This window comes from Squalius cephalus (genome assembly GCF_949319135.1).
Source record: "Squalius cephalus genome assembly, chromosome: 9".
NCBI classification, from domain to species: domain Eukaryota; kingdom Metazoa; phylum Chordata; class Actinopteri; order Cypriniformes; family Leuciscidae; genus Squalius; species Squalius cephalus.
Genome location: NC_137130.1, coordinates 26,925,701 through 26,942,659, shown reverse-complemented (window position 1 = coordinate 26,942,659; position 16,959 = coordinate 26,925,701).

The window sequence follows — 16,959 nt, the reverse complement described above, 5'->3', positions numbered from 1 at the left end:
CTGCTGTCAGAGAACGTGATGCCACAAGGTTCAACACTTGGGTCAGGAGGTGTCAGGGGCCTGGTAAACCTTAACTGGCTCAGCTCAGCATAATATTCCAAGAGGCAGATAGCATCTTGCTGAAGTCCCTCAGACAAAGCTGTGTCCCAGGTATTTTCAGTTGGGCTGTACTTTACTCTCGCTTCCTGAAACGCCCTCCTCACAAGAATGGCTCCCCTCTGCTTCACAGGAGTCACGAGACCGAGGGGATCGTATAACCCAGAGACTTGACTTAATAGCTCTCTACGAGTTAGTGGGTAGGGTACCTCATTTGCTTAAGTTGGCACTGATCATTATGGGAGGTGAGAACATCATCCACGTATGTGTCTTCCTCCAGTATTCTACGCTCTTTGAGGTGGCTGAACTTGTGCAGATATGCAGTATCTCACATAGCAACCTGAGCGATGCAACCAGCTGGCTTATCACCGATATTGACTCTTGTGATTGCTTATTCATCAATGTCTTCACCCTCAAAGTATCTCCAGAGAAAGCGATGGAGATGCACCTCCCGGTCTTCGAGCCAGATTGCAATTATACATCATCTTGATGTCACTGAGCGAAGCAAAAAAAACCTTCTCTGAAGCGCAGAAGGACCGCCCGGATGTTGTTTAGGACATCTGTACCCTTGATGAGGAGGTAATTTAAACTCTGGCCCCTGAACTTTTGGCTACTATTCCAAACAAGGCGGACTGGAGTAATGAAAGAGTGGGGGTTTGGCGTGATCAAGTGGCTGATATACCACACTGGTCCGGTCCAGCTCTCCAACACCTCTCTTTGCAGCTTGATTGCGGCTTTCCTTTGAACCATCTCATGGACTTGTGCTCCATAGGCCGCCTTCCATTCCGGTTCCTTAGTTAATTGTCTCTCAGTCCTTAGAAACGTCGCCTCAACAGCCCCTCCTATTATATGGTAAAGAGGCTGGATCCTCTGTCCAAGGGTACTTAGCGTGCCAGTGAGGCCCTTCACAGTGATGATCTCCAGCTACATAAGTCAGCCCACTCTTCACCTGCTCCAGTTCCCGCTCCTCCGATAGAGTCATCTCCTTTCCCCCAGGCTGGCATCTTCCGCAACGGCAGCCACCGCACCGAGGCTCACAGGCGGCACCAATGCTATCCCACCTCCACCATTCCAGGAAGTCCCGACAGACAGCTGATGTGGAAGCCCAGGTGGCTTGGGGCATTTTCTCTGCTGCGTAAACCAGCCACTCCTTTTTCAAGACTTCTGGCAGCTTACTCTCCAGCGACTTCGTGACAAGGGGATTTTTTAGAGCACCCGTCTCTCCCAGCTCGTTCAAGTCGTGTAAAGCCTTCTCGACCATCTGTATTAGATCCACAATCTTTCTGGGCTGGTGGCTCTTTACCGGAAGTAATGATTGTACCTCCTCAATGATCTCCAGAGCTATTCTTGTTTTATTTCCGAAGCGGTTTTCTAGAATCTGAAAGATATCCTCTGCTGTCCCATAGTTTAAGAGGCGAAGATCTGCCGCCACTTTCTCCTCAAGACTGTCTAGCAGCTGAAACTTCCTGACCTCCTTGGAACCAGTAGGCTCTCCTTGCTTCTGGAGCGCCTCCCAATCCTTTCTCCAGCGGTGGAAGTTGTGCTTGTTTCCATCAAATTTTGGGAGCGCTGTCGGTCTCAATTTGATGCTAGCCACTTGGGGACAGTGGGTTGTAACAGGTTGCCCCTCTTGTTCAATCTTTGCCTGCATCAGGGCAGCCTTCCCCGATATCAATCTAGGCATGCAGATCTCCAGCTCCCTCATCCGACACTGAAGATCCTTCTGCTCTTCGGGAGTGGCCCACCGGCTCCACTGGCAGCTAGCTTCCTTCGCAGCTTTAACTCGTCCTTCCAGGTGTCCAAACATAAAGTCGTACACGTCTAGCTTTACATCAGGCTGTACAGCTGAAAGGCGCTTGCATTCCTCTTCTGCCACTTCCAACACCAGAAAAAAGTTGTGGGTTGCCAAACCTTTCCCAAAGGGTCTTGTGTAGAATACCCTCCACCTCCTCCAGCTTCTGTTCACACTCTTGTGTTGTCTTTCTGATGTCTGCCCTTTGCTCCTCTGATACAGTGGACTCTTCCTCTCCATCCCACGCCTCAATGTAGGCAGCTTCCAACTCCTCGTTTACTTCAATTACGTTGTCAGACTCTAGTGTAAACTTACTCAGAGCCTCTCTGAGTTCTTCCGCTGACATACTCTTGATCTGGATCTAACATGATCTGACTATCAAGTTAGCCAGTCAACAAAACAGTCTTTTAGCGGTCGTTCTCTCTGTTTTCAATTGCTGCAGAGACCTTGATTCCGCCATGATCCCGTTGCGGCCTGGAGCGTTGGCCGCAACAGTTACACCCCTAGTGTTTTATCTATTCAGATTTTTTAAAAATAGATAAGAATTGTAGTTGAACTCAGTCTGTACGATTAGTTGATCCTCCTAAACAATTCCAAGCAGATATTTCAAAGTTAACTTTTGGACCAAGTGAAAACTTTTGGAGTAAAGCTACAATAGTATGAAAGCAAAGCTTTGGATTTTAGGGCTAAAGGCACACACTGTAGATCCAGCTTTGCCTTACTGTATTGACCCAGGTGTATCTGATAACTAACTGCATATTGTAACATGCCTCAACTAATTGCCTCTGTTGTGGAATTTTTGTGCCATTGCAAAATCTTCTATGCACGCATAAACAGAAACACAAACATTCACACTTATTCCTTCTTTGAAACTGACATTACACAAGAGTCCATCACATTGCCAAATTTTTGTCCACAAAGACCAAGAATGATCTAAGCAATCATCGTTTGTGCGTGTGATCTGACCTCAGTCCTGGGTGAAATGCCAGGCTGGAGATTCATGTCATTGTGGTTCTGTATGAAATAAACAAGAAATTCTCTGTTGATCCACAGAATTTGAACAACATGTCCTGCATGTGTCCTGTTACCACACACACACACACACACACACACACACACACACACACACACACACACACACACACACACACACACACACACACACACACACACACACACACACACACACACACACACACACAATGTCTGTATCTGTTTACACCACCACAACTAAAATGGAAAAACAATAACATGAAAGAAAACTCCCATATCTAATAACTTCCCATATATAAACATTTGAGCTTTGATAGCTTCACCTATTTTCTTAAACTCTAATGCTTCGAAGACAATAGCAGAAGACACTTTTACCCATGATCCTCAGGGCCATATAACATATTTCTGAGAGTCTGATGTTGCCGTTGTCTGAGGAATGGATGTGTTTTCATATCTGATGTAATTTTGCATCAGTGTTTTCCTCATATTACTCTGCATTAAAGGGTTAGTTCACCCAAAAATGAAAATTCTTTAAGTAATTACTCACCCTCGTGTCGTTCCAATCCTGTAAGATTTTCGTTCATCTTCGGAACACAAATTAAGATATTTTTGATGAAATCTGAGATCTGGCTCACTCCTTCATAGGCTTCTATGTAATCGATTTCTGCCATCCCAGAAAAGTTAGTAAAGACATTGTTTAAATAGACCAAGTGACTACAGTGGCTCAACCTTAAGTTTATCAAGCGACGAGAATACTGTTTGTACTTTTTGCGTTTATCTTTCGAGAGCGAGAGTGAGTTACCTGAGTCTGTGCATCTCTCAACAGTGTTCGGCTGCAGCGTCCCTACTAATAGTGGAGCTGTAAGCTTAAAGGGGACCCTTTTTCATTTATATCGATACAGTAGTTTGATACGAGCACATCTGAAAAATAGTGGAGGACGCAGTGTGAGCTGCTGCAGTGAAAGTACATAGTACAATTTGTCCTAAACATGACACAAGCTATTAAGGGCTTCAAAATAACTCTTAATATATAGTTAACCAGTTTAAAGCAGCTTGCCCTGTCAGATGCTCTGACAGATAGTGTTGCTGACTGATAGATAAATACTTGCGTTGTTTAATGCATTTGAGATGTGTTGCTTTTCTCAGTGCTTAACTTACATTTCACAGGTATGTTCTCCATCTGTAAATGTTAGAAAGTCAAACAAATATGTCCATTTCACTGTCAGCATAGGACGAGCTTTCTTCAAGTGAATCTCCGCTAAAATTCAAGCTTCCGTGAATGAGCGCCGCCGCGCCAAACAGACGGAGCACACGAATTGTAACGCAATAATTCTGACTAAAATATTTGTTGTTGGAGACAATAAATGTGCCATGTGGAATTTTAAATCTACAAGCATTGAATTATGAAAGTGACCATTATAATGGAGTAATCAAATGCAAGCTAACATAATTAGTTTGTGCTTTTGTTTTTATTTTCATTTTCATTTTTAGTTTAGCCTTTGGTCAATTTAAAAACAAACACATTATTTTTGTTTTTAGATTGTAGAATGTTAGAATGTAATGTGCTTTTAACCACCTTTTTGCACATAATATATTGCATAGCCTACACTACATTCACTATATTTCTTTCCGTATCCTTCAATATCAACATTGTTTGTAGGATATCATTGGGCAGGATGTGAAATAATTTTTATAAAAAAAAAAATTTTTTTTTTAATTAATACAGATTTTCTTTATCCAAATAGAAAAACATAGAAAGTACCGATATGTATATTGCCATTTAACAAAACAATACAGAGATATGATTTTTTTGGCCATATCGCCCAGCCCTACTGCAGCAAGTCTCTTCCCAGTCTGAAGCCCCTCCTTCCGAAAAGCGCAATGAGCTCTTATTGGTCGGCTGTATCAGTCTGTTGTGATTGGTCAACCGCCTCAAGTGTGTTTGGGAAATATCACACCCCTTACCATAATCAGAAGTTTCAACACACTATTAAGGCAAGTCAACCAGGCCTTGCCCCCTTTATTTGCGAATGCAGCAGGAATTATTGTGACATGGGTGAATGACGGATAAGGATTTCAAATGTGAAAAAAAATAAAACTGGCAAAAAATAAAAAAATTGTGGACTTTCTATACTTATTAGTGTTGTGTATGTAATGCAATGACATGTACACATTTCAAGAATGCAATTAACCGTTTCTTTGGTGAATCAGATATTTTTCCCCATGAAAATGTCATTCCTGGGTAACGTAATGAATTTTTAAATTAATTGGGCTACATTTCTACCATTGTTGGCATATACAAATGTACTGATATCCATTATTGGAGCTCAACAAACAATTAGTGCTTGGAAAACTACATTTTAATCACAATTAATATAATCAGTTTGGGATTTCATATAGACATGGGCTCATTTTTGGCTGCTGATAACTCAAAATTCAGAACCAAAAAAAAAAAAAAAAAAAAAAAACTCTGGAAAATATTTTCCAATAAAGTAAATAAGACTTGTTTTATCATTAACAGAACTGTGTAATCTAACACACAAATAAGGGTTAAATTAATTGCCTGTGCCATTGTTAGCCGGAATGACATGCCTACTGTATGACAGGCCTACTGTATGTACATAGATCGGTATCGTTTGAATTATAACGATTCAGATTCTTATTGATTCATAATTTCGATTCCAATAAGGTAAAAAAAACCAAAAACTTGAACTTGGAAGTCTTATTGCAAAACATTTAATTGTAGCTGAATACCATGAACAAAAGTAAACAAGCTAAAGAACATTTACACAAGGAACTTTTGCCTATGGTGTTATAATACAATAGCAAAATCAACTAGGCTAACTAATATACATTTCAAGCATTTTTAAAGACAAGTAGACACTCAGTAATAAAAAATAATAATAATTGAAATACACTTGAAATAAAGTGTTTTAAGATTTTCAGGTAGATAATCTATAATCAAATGTAAAATAACACTGCACTTTATAAATAAATATACATTACAAATATAGTTAAAAAATTACTCAGTCAAGAACATAGTGAATTTTTCTGTCTTTTGTTGTTTGATAAACATTATTATAGAGACAGCAGCAGAAATATAAGGCTGCTGTCACTTTAAAAGCTGCACGGATACAATATACTTTTACACGTTTTGTTTGTCAACTGTTTACATTCACTTAAGACATAACCGAGTGTGTTTACAAGGATATTTTGGCATGTTTTTGTGTATTTGTCCATTCAAGTGCAAAAAGACATGGAAGAGAACTCAGTATCGCGTACTATAAAGCATGAGAGGCAGCTTTCTGTGCGCATGTCGTTTTGGATGTGTGCACAGCACAGAAAACAGTGCGCAAATCTTCTTGTGCTTGAATGGTTTAAATTCATATTAAAATGCACACAAAGGAATCGATAAGAGGAATCGAAATATTTAATTTTAAACCAGTATCCGATTCCAGAATTGGAATTGTTTTCCGATTCCCAACCCTCAGAAACTGCTTACTGACATAGAGAATAAATATATAATAGTGGACTTTGTGCTTTGTAACTTTATAGGCTAGACCTTTTACATGCTCAAACAGCAAAACATTGCACACCAAAGTTGAACATGTAAAAATACAAAAAAAAAAGCATAATAGGTCCTCTTTAATTGCTTCAAAAGAAGTGGCTACGTTTACATGCAGCCAAATAATCCATTAGTAATCGGATTGACAGCTCAATCGGACTGAAAAGCCTTAATATAAACCCTAATCGATCCGATTGAACTCGATCTGCATGAAATTTCGATCCGATTGAAAGGGGTGGTTTATTCCTTTTCTAATCCAATCGAGAGGACATGTAAACACTTGATCGGATTGAAAACCGAAACTGGAAAAGACTGCACATGTGCCATGACTTAGAAATGGCATAATTGACGTATGACGCACAGAACGAGCTGCAGTTGTTGGTAAATAAAATTTCATAATGTCATAAACTGAAGAAACGCCTGTGATTACATTAGGAGTAAATGAATCCACTGTGCCTTTTACAGAGCACTGATTTAATTTGAAACTCTGAAAACTGACGACAACACTTCCTGTAACTCAATCGTCTGATGAACGCATTGTAATAAATAAAGATTTTATAGCTGGTTGGTGAATATACTTTGCATCAGCAAGTCCCTCCTTTTCAACATGAAGTCAAGTGTCATAAAGGCATTTAGATGCCATTTTAGATACACCTAATCCAATATTAAAGAAGTACTTGAGGCCCAGCGACTCACGTAGAACATCTTTAAAACGTTGCTCACGTAAGCAACAAAATTTTATCCATGTGTCTCTGCATTCACTAAAAATAGTTATGATTTTTTATGTCCTTTTACGTGAGGCATTCAGTGTTTAGGCTTTGTGACTGATGTAACAGATATGTGCTGGTAAGCATTAAGGACTGAAAGCCACTCCCCAATTTAGAAAGCAAAATCTGTTGCTTGCGTATGTGATTTGTGCAGATCCAATGAGTTTTCGTTTGGGGATGTAAGGGTATTGGCAAGCGAGAAAACATTGGTGACCGGTCAGTCAGCGTGTGTTCATTTGGGTAAAAGTGGCAAATCACATGCCTGACAATGGCATGTTTACTGTAGCAGTAGCCAATCATGTGAGCACTTCAGGTTCCCAGCTAAAGGCACCCACACACTACAAGATAATCAGGCCAATTTTGGGCCCAACTCTCCTCTTCCACCAATCCTATGGTAAAGTCCTGATTATCTTTATGGTTCTACGGATTATCTTATCAGATTTTCCTGTGGTGTGATGTGTGATAAGCAGGGCTTGACATTAACACCAGACAACCCGCCAAATGCAGGTGGATTTCAACAGTGGTGTGTAAGGCGTAAGGTCTCGATGCTTTTTAAAAAATTTTTTTTAAAGTTGAACTGATTTTAACTTGAGCGCCACAATTTTAGAATGGTTTTGAGACGCTGCACAAGACGTAAGACGTGAGTGCAATGGTTATACACGTCCGTCCAGCGTGTTTACATAGAAAACAATGGAAAAGTAGAGCATTGAAATGAGAATGCGTTCAGTGTGAACGGCCCCTAACTCAGTCACTCCTATACTAGACACTTTGGCAGGTTGAATTTTATATATACATTTATCAATTGCAGTCTTTTAAAAAAAGGAATCTGAAATAATAAACTAAATACACACAAACAGTCAAATACACACAAAATAATGTCAAAATGCTGCTCTTGGGGAGTATTTTTTCCCCATGGCATTGATGTTCAGAGAACAATTAGAAGTAACTAAATAAAAGTTTGTATGACTATGTAAACAGAAAATACTATATCAAAAGAAAGGACAGAACCTTTGCTTTAAAAGCTCTGAACCTTTGCTTTTTCTTTTTATCAACACATGAATGTGGGTGTTTAATAAAAAGCACACACACAAAAAAACACATTTTGAATAAAAAACTGAGAATAGATTGAGTAGATCGAGTCCATAAACACCAAAACGGAACCCTTGCAATGTCTTCAAATGGAACGTCCTAAGCCCTTGATCACTTGGAATTAGAGGTCTGCAAGCCCGTCGGGGCCCAACACGCTAAGCCCATTCGGGCCGGGCTCGGGCCATTTTTTTTTTTTACAGATCGGGCTCAGGTCGGACTCGGGCTTATTTAGCTTCTCTCCTTTCATTGTGCCCATAATATGCGTGCAGAGCACACGTCACATAATGTGTATGAAATATTGTTATTTATTATATTATAAATATTATACATCGCCTAAGCAACATAAACGCAATACGCATACGCACGCGCCACTCACGTGCATTAACAGGTTGACCATGCAGAGGATCAGGGAGAAGTTGGATTTTTTATTTATTTATTTTTTTACATTAGCCAGTTGGCGAATAGTTCTTCATTTTTGAACATTGTTTTGAACACTGCAACACTTTACTTAAAAGCAAAGAAAGGTAGGCCGTTTATTTACTTATTTTTGCGGTTGGATCCCGTAGCGCTATATTCTCTACTCACTGCATGCTTATGCTTCTCTCTAATGGACAGTCTGTTCAATATTTGTGGGCATGATTGGTGATGTTTCAGGCCAATGATAAAAGTTTACCTTTTAGTAGCGTGTGACGTGCGTGTGTGTGTTTGCGTGTAGCAGAGACCTCGCGCGTCAGAGAGAGCTTAAAGTGATATTGATGTTCGGGTCGGGTCGGGTCGGGTTCGGGCTGAAAAAATTGCAGCCATTGTCGGGCTGGGGCCGGGTAGGGCTTGAACACCACGGGCCAGGGCCGGGTTAGGGCTGGAGTTTTTGGCCCGTGCAGGGCTCTACTTCAGTGGTTCTCAACCTCTCCTGCAGGGACCCCCTGACAGGCCATGTTTCTGTTTTAACCCTGAAATGGCACACCTGATTCAATTAATGAGTAGTTTTCAGGTACAGAAATTTATTAAAGTAATCAAATATAAAATAGCATTGCATATTTGACTGTATACATAGATTAATCCTTATTAAAGTTACAAAAGCTATTCAATCAAGAGCAGTGAGTGATTCCCTTGATTTTTGTTGTTTACAAAAACACAGACCTGAGGAATATCAGACTGCTGTCCCTTTAAGACATAATGCAAGGATACAAAATACTGATACTGCTACACATGCGTTCTTTCTCGACTGTATAAGTTCACTTAAGGCATAACAAACTATGTCTGCCAGGATACTCATCAAGTAGATGGACGGACATGTTGCCATAATTTTTGTGCGAATATGTCCATTCAAGCGCAATGGACACACTTGAAAGAGAACTCAATATTTGCGCGCTGTCTGAGACTTGTGCACGCTTCGGATGAGTGCACACACACACACACACACACACACACACACACACACACACACACACACACACACACACACACACACACACACACACACAAATATTTTCACTGCGCGCAAGTTCTCTTTCGCGTCTTGCTCTTGAATGTTTAAATTGGCAAGGCTTAAATAAGTTTAGTTTAACCACACAGCAACGTGTGCTGTTTAAGTCTCACCTGCGCTTGCACGCTATGAACACCCGGGTGATGACTGCGTAAATGACTGGTCTTGTTCGAGCATACAGCACTTGCATTGAACAAAGTTTACAAAGAGTGACCGTTTTATTCATGTTTTTTGATTATTGCTGTTGTAATGTATTATTAGGGAGCCAGCATGTGCATCCATCGACATAAGCATACATTAGAGAAACTGTCTGTTTTTACGTGTTATTTTCAACAAACCAGATTATAGATGCGTTATCATCATTTGAGTCCAACCGCGATGCACATGCGTGCCGAACTGTGGATGGAGAATGGTACGGATCGATTTATTTATATATATATTTTTTTACCAAGAACCGTTACACCCCTAGTCTCTCACCCACTTGACGAAGTTGAACGCACTTCAAAATGGCCGAGGGAAAGTGCTTAGGGAACTTCACAAGTGTATGTCTAAAATTGGAGTTAAACACAGCCACATGCTGCGTCCCAATTCGCCTACTTATACTATGCCCTAAAAGTATGTACTCTTTTTGTGAAGAAAAAGTACATGCTTTTGAATGTGTAGCAAAAGAGTATAGGCAAGCTTTGTGACATACTACTTCATCATCTTAACAGACAGATCTGTCACGTGCATCCTGTCATCGTAAATTGCCCAGGGGGGTAATCCAGCATCTGGAAAGCATACCTTCTATGGGGGCATCCATTGTCTAACAAGCCATCACCTGCCGTTAGCATTCTATTGACTCCCATTCATTTTGGTGTCACTTTGACAGCGAACAACTTTACATCTGAGGTGTTTAAAGACATTATTTGTCCATTGTTTAACACGGCAATGTATAAAAGGCTCCATTACCTTGTAACTTACGTTACGGCCCCGTAGAAGACGTTTTTGTAAAAATAGACTAACGATTGCGTCATGACCATGCGACTCTGTCGCACAGTAGAGAAATTACCGTATAGACAGGAGAAGAATCTTGCAGGCACTCGGGGGGACGTGGAGCATAAAGTGCGATAAATTCAAGAATACTTACCAAAAGTTGCTCCTGCTCCTAGCTCATGGACAGCTTCTACTCACGCTTTCCGTCTCTGCAAGATTCGAAGGGAATGATTCAGATTTCTCTTGGCACAGATACTAGACGAATTACAGCTGTCAGACAGGTTGTTTACGTCACATCTACGTCATCAAGCTCAGTTTGAGACTGCGCAGTATGCTCAGCCATCGGGAAGAGAGTGCTTTGACTTCACTGGTCTCTGTCGAAGTCTATGGGGTCGCTGAGGCCATTTCTTTTACTGTCTATGAAACTGCCCTGTCAATCATCTTGTCACAGTTAAAATCCTCCATTCAATCTAATTTAATTTCCTACCATTTAGGAGAGAAATGTAGTTGCACGTTCATCTGCCAGTCATGGGTCTTTTGGGTACGATTTGGGATGTACTAATTCTATTTTCGAATACTATTTATGTATTCATGTTTTTGGATTCAGAGATGCTGTACTATTTCAGAAGGTGTGTAACAGTTCCCCCTACCATATAACAGTGAAAACATGGCGTTAATGGCGGGGGAACGCTGTGTTCTAAATTATGGAAATGGCGGGGAAAGGGTTAAGTTCAAACATTGAAATTTAATATTTCCATGAACTTCATCTAAGCATAACATAGCAATATAAATAATGTATTATTAGCATGTTAGCCATATAACCATGTGATGGGTACATTTGTGCCAAAATACAGAATAATTTGGGCACATGACCATTGACAACAAAAAAACATGGAGAGATATAGACCTGTAGCATTGTTTCGTCCCCTTTGGCTTTTTAGGCCTATTTGTTTCACAATCATAGATGATTATATGGTTAGTTGCATTTTATTCTTTGAATTGAGCATGTTTTGTTTCCCTGTTTTTGTGACCCATGTCTTTGGTAACAGCATTGTTAAAACTGTTTGACCGAAGCACGTTTCATCCCTCAACCTAATCATCTAATGCATGCGGCCTTTTTAACAATGTTTCTCTACTTCCCGTATCTTTTTTTATCGTCTCATGGTGTGTAACAGTACGAGTCATTAAGCCGTACAGACAAACTGCTCATTAACAGCAGCGGAACAGATTGTCAAATGACACAGGGCCATATCATTGTCATCTATAACACCTGCATGCTTCATTTATGCCTCCATCTCTGATGACCTTTGACCTGTAGTCAGAATGCCCTCTCAGAGAAGCTCACTGACATATGGATAATGGCTGGCTATAAGGATGGGTGAGGAGTGAACTGTCTTTATCCAGCTGTTACTAAAAGACATTAAGGGCAGCTAACAGCCAGTTTAAAGCCACCCACAATTCCTTAAGCCTCAGGGGATGCACATCAGCGGAAGTTTCCAGCCGTGTCCGTGCATGTTAATTTGTGTCTACGTTCAGTGGGAGTGTTTTTCTGGCCAATGCGTGTCGTCTATTGTAGTGGGTGGATTGTGGGAAAGTCGTCAATTATAACGTGCATGCAAAACTTGATTCCTAGAGGTTTGTATTGGTGTTGCCGTAAGCATGCATATGGCATGGGAATGTTCTGATGTAAACTACACTCACTAGAAGAACACAGTATCATATCTGATTTAACCTTAAACCACATCACATGGTAACTCGCACACTTGTGAGCTGAAGGGTTGCTTAAAGGAGAACTCCGGTCAATTTTAACATTGAGCTCATTTTTTTGTACATTTGGAGTGCTGTCAATACAGAGAACAACGACAAAAATTGGTGTTGCCTACACCGAGTTATTCTATTTTTAAAATTTGCACCCTGTTGACTTCAATGGGGCAAGTACTAAACCTGCTTTTAGCCTCTTAACATCCTTGATGTGTCATTACAAGTGCACAGAAAATGTGAGTGATTCCTTCTGAGTGAACACGAGTGAGTCTGACTGCAGTAGATGTGAAAGATATGTATAAAAATGATGTTATTTAAGCCAGCGCAAATACCTTTGTTTACATCCTGTTTTTCGGTTGAAGTCCAAAGTAGTCGATTGCAGAGTTCACACGCATAGGTTTAATACCTATGATCACGCGCGTGAACTCAGCAATCGACTACTTTGGACTTCAACCGAAAAACAGGATGTAAACAAAGGTATTTGCGCTGGCTTAAATAACATCATTTTTATACATATCTTTCACATCTACTGCAGTCAGACTCACTCGTGTTCACTCAGAAGGAATCACTCACATTTTCTGTGCACTTGTAATGACACATCAAGGATGTTAAGAGGCTAAAAGCAGGTTTAGTACTTGCCCCATTGAAGTCAACAGGGTGCAAATTTTAAAAATAGAATAACTCGGTGTAGGCAACACCAATTTTTGTCGTTGTTCTCTGTATTGACAGCACTCCAAATGTACAAAAAAATGAGCTCAATGTTAAAATTGACCGGAGTTCTCCTTTAAGTCTCAGTTCTTGTGTTTGCTGCCAGGGTTATTCCTCTGTGGAAGAGCCAATGCTCCTCACTACGGCTGACAAATTCTGACTGACTTAAGTGCTTTCTTTGCTGCGGTCCGAGCCCGAGCGCCCCCCGCAGCGTTTGCATGCATCTTGCAAACATGCACGCCGCATGATACAAAACAGAACGCTTGTCAATATATTGTGTTTTTTATTAATTCGGTGCTATTATGCGCAGCTGAGTGAACAACACAGGTTTAGTTGTGTGTGTGTGTCGCATAAGGTGGCCTTCTGCTGTTTGCAAACGTACTCTTTTGAGGAGACAGTGGATTTCCATTAATTTGTTGCCCTGATTCCATCCAAAATCTCATAATCTGTCAGTGGGTATTCTTTTAAGTAATTTGTCATGTTATCATGTTGCTTTTTTTTATGAAACTTAGCCACATTCAAGTGTTGATAGAAAAAGAATGCATGAAGCTAGAATAAAACATATTTTGATAAATTGCTTATTCATATATTCATACAACATAATATTCTGGGGGCCATGAAAATGATCAAAAACGCTGGGGGTGGCTGGCAACAAAAAGTTAAGTGTTTACTGCTTTCATGTCCCCTCCAATGTCAAAATCTACACCTACACCTACACCTTTGACTAATGGGATAGTAAAGTGCTCACTTCAGAATCTCGTCAGAATTAGGTTATCTGCGCAATTTTCACCTAATGTTTTATGAGTAATGTGAATTTGGACATACTACTCTCTTCACAAATGTTTTTTCTCCTAGTATATATTACTTAATATTCAACAATATGATTGATCTGCCTGCATTGACATCATTATATGAGAACTGAACTGAGATGGACAATGACATCACTTTTTTCTCCAGAGCGACTATAGCCTAAATGAACTAAATTAATATAATTTGTACAAAAAAAATGAACTATCACTGAATTTACTTAAGCTGGACTATGATGCCATTTTCTTCTGCTGTACAGCTGAAACAAACTTTGTTGCATTATTTTCCTGTTATCACTGTAAAGCTGGTTTGAAACAATCTGTATTGTAAAAAGCGCTATATAAATAAAGTTGACTTTATTAGGAAACTATTAGGAAAGTATGCGTATTCTGATGCAGTCTCTATATGCCTATGACACTTTTGCTTCTTTTGGCTGGCTGTCTGTAGAGGATGGATTTAGGAAAGAGAGTAGCTTATGTGGTTTAAGGTAGTAAAATGGTTGTAAAATGGCAGCAAAATGGTTCAAATAGCCTAACTTGCATTACCAACAAATTATATTTTTCCACAAATATTATGCCACAAACAGAAAATGTTGTGAACCATGTCCTTTTGGTTTTGTTCATTTTCCCCTCTGAAAAAAGCCAAGCAGGGATTTCCTGGAAGTTTGAATTAAATGGCCACTTGTGGTGAGGGTCATCTGTGGCCTTGATTGCTCTCGCCATCTGTACTTGTTCCTTTTATTCCTGAGTTTCGATTGATTGGAAGAAAATCCTTTCAAATCCAGCTCCTAACCGGAATGGGAGAGAGAGATGCTTTTCCTCCTCACCCTGTGAAATGTGTCAACACAAGCAGATGGCAGGAGAAGATGAGACAACATCTTCCTCTCACCCTTGTTATAGGCGTCCTGCAAACGGGAACATAATGTCTGCTCTAAAAGTGTGTGTGTGAGGAACCTGTCAGGCTCAGATCACATAATGTTCACTATAATCTAAGCAATTTCATTTGAAACCATTGGTGTTGATCTACTGATTGGAAGAATGGCAGGTAAAATGCTGTGCCTGAATGTTTAATCAATAGAGTCTTGTACATTTCCATATACTGTAAATGAAAAGCCTCACAGAGATCTCCAAACCCCTCCATCCATTATTGTCTCTTTCCACAGAACGGATAAACTCCATTGGCATGCATGATTCAATGATTGACATGAATCAAAGGATATGGCGGCTTGGCATCAAATATTGTTTAATTCAATTCATTTAACATTTATTTGTATAGCGCTTTTCACAATACATAGTGTTTGGGTGTTGAATATGTGCATTTGTGTGTTAGCTCTTTATATTTGTATAACTCTTTATAACTGGTATATTGCATTTTTTTCAAATTCAGCTTACAGTTGTGTAGCATGCGGTGTTGTTTTGAACATGTGACTTGGATAGCGTGTGTTCCTGTTGTTCTGTGTGGTCTGATTTACGAGTCTTTGCTTGTCTTTATGGCCCAGTGAGCGATAAGAGTGTAATCAGCTTACACAAGCTCTGATCACAGCCCTGCACTGTCTAACAGTAAACACACACACACACACACCCCTCATTCAAATCACCACATTATGCAATATTACACGCTCACATAAGCACCGGTTACATACCCTGTGTGCTGGGGAACAGCTCCGGATGTTTGCTGTTTTGGTCAGGCGGAAGGAAGGCCTCTATTTCTGTCTGTTTGTGAGATTGTAATCTAGACTTCACTGTTCAAAAAAAATCCTGATGTTGAAATAAACAATAACCAGTTAACGGTCAATGTAAAACTTCTGTAGGACTGGGAGATATAGTGAAAATTTCATATGTGTGATTAGCATTTATACACAAACAATCCCGTTCAAACGTTTGCGGTCATAAAGGTTTTGAAAAACTTTCATCAAAGTTATACATGAATTTTGTACAATACCCGTTCTTGTCTTAGGACAACTTTGATGAACTTTTTTGATCCACTTCAAATGTTGACTACTGTTTTTTGATAACGATTTACAATAAGGTTTCATTAGTTAACTTAAGTTAACATGAACTAAGAATGTTAACGGGTATACAAAATAAATACTACAGCATTTATTCATCTTATTTAAAGCTGCAGTCCGTAGTTTTTCCTCTTTGTCGCCATCTCTGTTCAAAATCTGCAATTGCAGATATTTGCGGAATTATCAACTTTACGCGGGTTGTACATCGGCATGAAACAGTGCGGATGAATCCAATGTTTTGAGGTGAGTGTGCGGCTGTCAATCACCACGCCGGTGTGGATACGGGCATTCAGAATCACAGAATATACTTTTTGAAAGTATGACCAACATAAGAATTTTCAACGGAAAATCACATCTGAACAAGTAACATCCACTTTTGTTCTGATCAACTAAGGGAAAAAAAGCATTGCAGTAAATCGCGCTGATTAAATCTAACGATCGCTTATCATATCATGTCAAACCGTGCAAATCATAGAAGAGCAGTTATTTTGTACAAACAAATAACAATCATAGTGCTATGAAATAAACAGTGTATGAACGGAATCCCTGTTATGCATAAACGTGTTATAATATAACATAATATAAACATCTTACGTCAGGAAAATTGTCACTTTACCGATCTGATTCAGATCCAGTACTTGACAACGGAGGAGGCGGGTTTGATTTTCTTGGAGTAGAGGTGAATTGCTCCCTCTCATAGCTAGCACAAAATAATTCATATTTACCATAATAGCAAAACGAGAAAGGCACAACAAAGGAAACTCCGTAACTGCAAATTAAGTGAACAAGTGTGCTACTGTTACGTAATTAAACTATTGAAATGTCTTACCTGTCTAGCAAAAAAAAACCCGTCTCTGCGTCCGTTTTGAACCCCTTTAAAACACGGAGTTCACGCCATCTTTCAAAAGCCCT